Here is a 7486-nt window from a genome sequence, read left to right as displayed (position 1 = left end):
TTAAGGTTCCGGTCCCATGATTTTCAAAAGGTTTCGTCCAAAACCCGATCGATTTCCGGTACTCACATACCTTACCACAATTAAAATGAATTCATAAGTCATAAAGAGAAAAATGAAAATGTGAAATACACAAAAAAAAAAAAAAAAAAATGTCAAAAAAATGACAATACTATAAATTATAATTATAACCGTGCGCAACTCCACGACCAGCATAGCAAGCTCACCTAATAATATTGTTGCTGTATAGCCGCCAACGCGCTGATAATAACGTCATGGAAAAACCCTAATAACATTATATAGTTTCTGATAATAAAATAGGATTAGCAAGAATAGTGTTGTACGTAGAATCACCTCACCACTATCCACCCTTCCATTCGATTATTACACGTATGCCCATATTATATTATAGGTGCATTAAATATAATGAGGATTTTTATCAACATCCCAAAATGACATTGCAATGTGATGTTCCGAAAAAGTTAAGTTTGAACATTGTGGGGATGTTATAAAATTATAATTAAATTACAATTAAAACAAACCATCCTTAAAATGTCCTATTAACATAGCAATGTGATGTTCCGTATGCAACACAAAACATGCGTCGCAGAGATAGGCACCCACTGTACATTTTTCTGTTTACATTACATCGCAAATACGTTTCAATAAAACATGAAACATTGCACACCCATAAATGTCGAAAATTGTTGTCATACTAGGGATGTTACAAAATTGTTGATAAAACATCAACACCTAGTTACATCATTAGGACAGTGATATTACTGCATGTTATAACATCATATCAATGTTTCTTGTGATGTTGAGGGGACTTCAATAAGTTGTAACAAACATCTTGAGAATGTTTCAATGTATATATTAAATAACATCCAAACAACAACGCAATTAAGCATCACATAAGTTACCTATATATATATATATATATAGTATATATTTTGTTATGTCAAGAAAATGCAGGTAATATTAAGAAATAGAAAAAAAACAAAAGCAATTCATATATATTATATATAATTTCATAGGTAAATGCAATAAGATAATATAATTAATTAATTAAAAAACATGCTACCCTCTTCATTTAAGAAATGGATAATAGATTATTTTATAAATTGTAAAGGTATGTTAAAATTACATAGGTGTGCACATCGCAAAAAATAATAATTATGTATATAAAAAATATTTATATGCAATAAAATATAATAAATAATAACAAATGAAAATAAAACGATACAAAAATTTAATAAACCTATTTTTCAAATAATTTATGGCATAATAAAGATATTATTTCTAAATTATATGATATAAAAAACTAAAGTAATTCATATACATAATATAAAATTTCATAGATAAATGCAATAAGATAATATAATTAATTAAAAACATGCTAGACGCTTCATTTAAGAAATGCATCATACAATTATTTCACAAATGTATAGTATATTATAATGACATACAACAAACATATAGGTATTTAAACATATATACATGCAACAAATAAACAAAAAATACTACCTAGCTTATTTAAGAAATACATAATAGATTATTTTACAAATATATGGTAGGTATATTATAATATTACTAAATAGGTGTGCACATCACAAAAAAAGAATAATTATATACATAAAAAATATTCATATGTTATAAAATATAATAAATAATAACAAATAAAAACAAAGAGATACAAAAATTGAATAAACCTTTTTTTCAAATATTTCATGGCATAACAATGATATTATTGCTAAACTATCAGATACAGAAATATAAAAACATTTGTATTTGAGATCATTTTAATTAATTAAAAAACATTGGAAAGTTCACTAGTATTTATTTTATAAATTCCAATTTCTGTAGATGATATTGGCTTAGTTGAAAATGCAATACAATTTATTAATTTTTTTACTGCAAATTTAATTATTTTATCTTTAGATTGTATAATATATTCTAAAGATTCAATGTTATTATTTTTCAACATAAAATATTTATCTTTAATGTTAAATGTGTTAAGTGTGGTGTTTGACTGTTTGAAATAAATTGATTTAAACACCTTGTCTGATAAAGATAAAAAAGATAAATTATTGTTGATTTCAATTTCCGCAGATAAAATAGTAATATTTAAATTAATTTTTAATGGATTAATTGACTCCAATTTTTGATTTTTGGTTATTCGGTTATAGATTTCCTGTAAAGGATATTTATCAGACTTTAAAGATTTTTAATGGATTGCAAAACATTTTCATACCTGAATGCACTATAATTATCTAAAACTCCGTGTTTTAATGAAAACATAGGTAGGTGTTTAAGGCTATGTATCGTACATTGTTAGTTATTAAATGACTGCCATATAAAGATGAATAATCACAAACAAACTTTCTAAGACAATTTGAAGCTTCTTTATTAAATACTTGGTAAGTATCAGGACGGATTAAAATTTGAATACCGTATACTAATAATCAGTGGCGGTTATAAGGGGGCGAAAGGTGGACCGCCCCCCTCGGGATTTGGTTTTTTTTTAAATTTAGTATATCACTGACCTACAGCATCTATCTACAAATTTTTGAATTTTATAATTTGATAGCAAAATATTTTTTCGTTTTAATCACGGATAAATACGAGTATATTATCTATAGACTCTATGTCTCGGTCAGGCACGCTACATTCATATAATACATTCATATCTTTATTGTTTAAACATTAAGTTAAAGTGTGTTAATAACTTAATATTATTAATATATAAATATTATTATACATTTATATTTTATACTAAAATACTATACACAAACCTTGTGTATATTTTATATTAGGTATATGGGTTGGTTTTATTTTCGCCCCCCCCCCTCCCCCTTGAACAGCATGTATAACCACCACTGCTAATAATAAAAAATGGTTATAAAAGGCTTTCGTAATTTAACTTTTAATACAATTGGTCCTGAATATAATAAAAATGTTCGTAACTCTGTGGCTTTCCAGTATTCAATGTTAACGACATATTTAGGTAAACGAAAAATTTCAGAAGGTATATAATATGACCTTAATACATTAAGTTCATTATTTATTTTTTCATCTGGCAATCTAACTTGTTTATTCCCTCTGACCCAATGTAAAATTAATCTCTTCATTACCCCCAGACACACATTATGCATATAATCTAAGCAAACTGTATCAGTGATATTTATAGGCAATCTAAGTAAAGGGGAATCATATTTATGATATTCCTCATTAGACTTATTTCTAAAAAATTCGTCTGTTCGAAGTGGTGGATCAATTCCAGGAAAGACTATACGATTTTTAAGGTATGACCTGTCTTCGATGCACGAAGTGCATCCAAAATATGCATTATGTGATTTTACACCTAGAATAAAAGTTTTGGCAGGAGAGTCGCACACTATATTTGAAATCTCCAATTTGATTAAAAAACCATTTACACTTAAACTGTCTTCTATAACTCTTAAAATGTCAACAACAAATGGATTAAGATATTGTTCAAGTGATTCAGGTTCTTGATATCCATGAAAAATACCAACTGGAATTACTTTACTTCCTATTTTTCTAAAATTTAGTATTGAAATCAATACTGGCCATAATTGACTCTTGGAGCTTTTTGAAATTGGCAAGCCATCTATATTGATTTAAATTTGGCAATAACATGTTTTCCCATCCAAAATGTATGTAAGAACCATTAGATAAATGCATTATTTCGTGTTATTTTGGAGTTTTCATAAGTGTCCTTATGTCTTTTGGTACATCCATTCCTTCAGATCTCAATAGTTCAAGAAGGGAGTTTTCACAATTATGTGAAATTTTATAATGCAACATCCATTTTGCTAATTTATCCTTAATACCCAAGCTTCTAACCTCTAATTCTTCAAATAAATGTTCAGCTATAATTTCAGGTTTATTTAAATTTATGTTACTCAGATACTCTTTATTCTCACCACACACTTCAAAATTATTGTTTATATTTAATGATAAGGAATTAATAGGAGTTTCTTTAATATTTATAGAACTATTTGTATTTTTACCGATTTCACTTGTTGGAACAGCTAAAATTACATTGATCGGCTGCATCAATACTGTTCTCTGTCAATTGTAGCGGTACGGAGGGTTCTCACACGCACTTGCACGCACATGTCAGAGTGTAATATTGTGATCATGAAAAAATGTTTATTTTTCACTCAAACACACGATTCTAATTCCAACAATACGTCGCAACGATTAACTCGATTTGCATTCTGACGAAATATTCTTTTTTTCCACAACATCTACGAGGCATCTATCGGTCGAGGTACATTTTTAAAATTGTATTTAGTTAATTAAATATTTAAGTTGGAAATTCTGAATTTTTTTTGAAATTTTTACAATTTTTATTGCATTTTAAATTACAAAAATTAAAAATGTGGCTCGACCGTTTCCTTGTATATATTACGGACAATCCGAATATTTTTTCACAATAAAAATCATGATAATTGTCAGCACGTGCCGTTGGAATTAGAGACAGTAGTTTTTGACAAAAAAAGACGTGGTAGTGAGGCCTCTTAATATAAATGTGCCAATTTATAGTAATTATTTGGTACCAAGAGTTGCCTAAACCGTGCAATAACGCTTTGTAGAAATTTATGAATGAATATTAATAATTTTCCTAACTTAAGTAATTTTAAGCGACATATAACATACATAATTTTTTTTATTTTATTTTTTACTATTTATTTACATCTGTTATAAACTAGAACTATAAGTAAAAGAAATGAATTTAATAATTTATGGCTTGATAAGGACGGATTAAAGAAGCCTTCCAATAAAGGCACTTTGTCAGTTACTCATATACATATGCTTTTACAATAGTTATTGTATTACAATTGAAATTTTTTTGTTAGATTAGTATACATAAGTAATTTAAAGCTTAAACTATTATTTTATCTATTTATTTATTTTAATATTCACATTTGTAAATATGTTAAATGTTATGCAACAAGCAACTATAATAATATTTGTCAGAGACCAAATTATGTTTATTATTGTATTATATTAATTTTACTATATTCTGTAAAAGGTAAATTTCATATTTTATTTTATTGTTATTACTTATTACATATTAATATTTAAATATAATGACTAGGTACCTAATTTAAGAACCTTTAAAATTCAACATAAACTTTTGCTTATAGGAGGTGAGCAAACAAACTTATTATATTATTTATAATTGTAAACTTATGTAGTCATTTGTTTGCAAAAAATATATAAATTATTATAAATTATAATTATTATTAATTCTAATGTTTTTATTAAATTTGTGAAGATTTTTATTTTTTCTAAAATCTAAGTGATTTATATGATTACTTACATTTTGAAGGTGTACAGATGATGTCTGTTCTTCAGACTGAAAAGTGTTTGGTACTGCAGATGGAATCTGTACATTATTTGGCGATGATGCTAGAGTTAAATTTGTACATTGGTAATCAGAAATAGCAGACATAGAAGTAGACGCAGACAAAGACTTAGTAGGCATTATTGAAGTAGATGAAGACGATGGAGTGAGATTCATATACTGCAGAAGACAGGAATCATCATAGTTTATATTAGGAAACTTGTAAGCAGTATCCATGGGAACTTTAGACATACTGATGAAAGATCCACTAGTAGACATAACACTATTTGTTGGCGGCGTTATAGTAAATTCAGAATCTATTTTTTATATAACAAGTAAAACATTTATGGTTATCCTTGCAAATCAAATCAAATTGTATATAAGATAGTAAAAAAAAAAAGAAATCATTACCTGGATCGTCACTTTCATCAGAAGAAACGTTTAAGAGTGGCATTTTCTTTGCTTTGCTATTATTATCATCCTCAGTTTCGGTAGATGAGTATTTCACTTTTACTTTCATATGCCAAGCTTTGTTAAAATTGACTAAAAATAATAATTTTTAATAGTAATTAGTGTTTGTACCTAGCTGTTCAAATATTTTTTATCCACTGCAGTGGCGTATTTAGGGGGGTGGCCCCCTAGGCCAGGGCCCATAGTGAAATTGCAGGTTCAATCAAACCATTGCATGTATATTTGCACTGTTTACAGCTTTTCACCATGATTAAGTTAGCCGGTTGATTAAAATCGTTTTTGAGGAATCAACAAGGAAATGTTATATTGTCAGTACTTGCTTTGATGACTTATTGACTTTGATATTAAATTCATAGTAAGATAACATCAAAATATATAAATGACACTGTCATTATTTTTAAAAAAAGAACCAAAAAATTAATTTTACATAGGAATTATAAAATTAAATTGCGCAATTTATATTTGTACTGTATATATTTAAATGTCATAATTATAACCACCCTAAAAAATGTATAATTATGGCCATGTTAGTCGTGCTATGCTTGTCTAGTGATGACTGATAAATCGGCCCATAGTGAATATAATTTGTATATACGCCACTGATCCGCTGATTGGTGAGTAGGTATAAATATAGTGGACGATAATTTGTTAGATTGTACTAAGACGCGGACAAAACATTTTACTCTAAATATTACGTAAAAATACTAAAGAAAAACAAGGTTATACATTAAAATCATGGGAAGGATATCAAACCAGAAAATTAACAATAATCGATTATATTAAACAAATGGTATCATAGTTACTTACTAATAAAAAAAAATTAGTTGAGATAATAAATTATATGACAATATAATACATTTGTCATTTTTAATCATGCAAGTTAGAGTTAACTGAGAGTTCTAAGTATTTAAAAATGGGAAGTAAAACGTATTAGTCTATATAAATTTTGATAAATATAATATATTTATAGCTTGCCCGAAAGATGTATTAGATAAATTAGAGATCAGTGTAAATTTCGGTCAAATGAAAACCCCCACCACGAGTACCTTTTTTTTAGTGTAATTTTAGCCAGGAAAATAAAACAGGTAAAATTGGGTTCATGTAAACTCCACCAGTGAAAAAAATCAGGTGAAATTTAGTTCATGTAAACTCCGCCGGTAAAGAAAATCAAATATACGGAATACAATGAATATAATATACCAATTATTATTAAACAAAAAATCATAATTTTATAAAAAGCACTAATTATCCTTATTAAATAATAGTTAGGTATACAAAAAATAAATAAAACTTAAAAATAATATTACTGTCCGAAAACTTTTCATGAATTTGTTACTCAAGATAATTTGCACATTTTCGTGAATTTTACGTATTATGTCAATATTTGAACTTTAAACGCTTATTAAAAAAATTGTAACTGGATTTTTAGTATTTTTCATCTGTCTTTGAAACAATATATTAGGAGCTTTCTATTAAATTGTCAAGCTTTTTTACCCAACAAATAAAATTGTATCGATATTTATGGAATAAAAAACTAAAAAAAAATTGGAAACTAAAAATGTCCATAAACATTATATAAACAATCAGTCAAAATGTCATGTATTTACAGTCATTTGTCTTAGAGTTACTCCAAAAACCAAA

The sequence above is a fragment of the Acyrthosiphon pisum genome, chromosome X (assembly GCF_005508785.2).
Source record: "Acyrthosiphon pisum isolate AL4f chromosome X, pea_aphid_22Mar2018_4r6ur, whole genome shotgun sequence".
In the NCBI taxonomy this organism is placed as follows: domain Eukaryota; kingdom Metazoa; phylum Arthropoda; class Insecta; order Hemiptera; family Aphididae; genus Acyrthosiphon; species Acyrthosiphon pisum.
The sequence above is the reverse complement of the archived record's forward strand: the minus strand, read 5'-3'. Positions refer to the sequence as shown.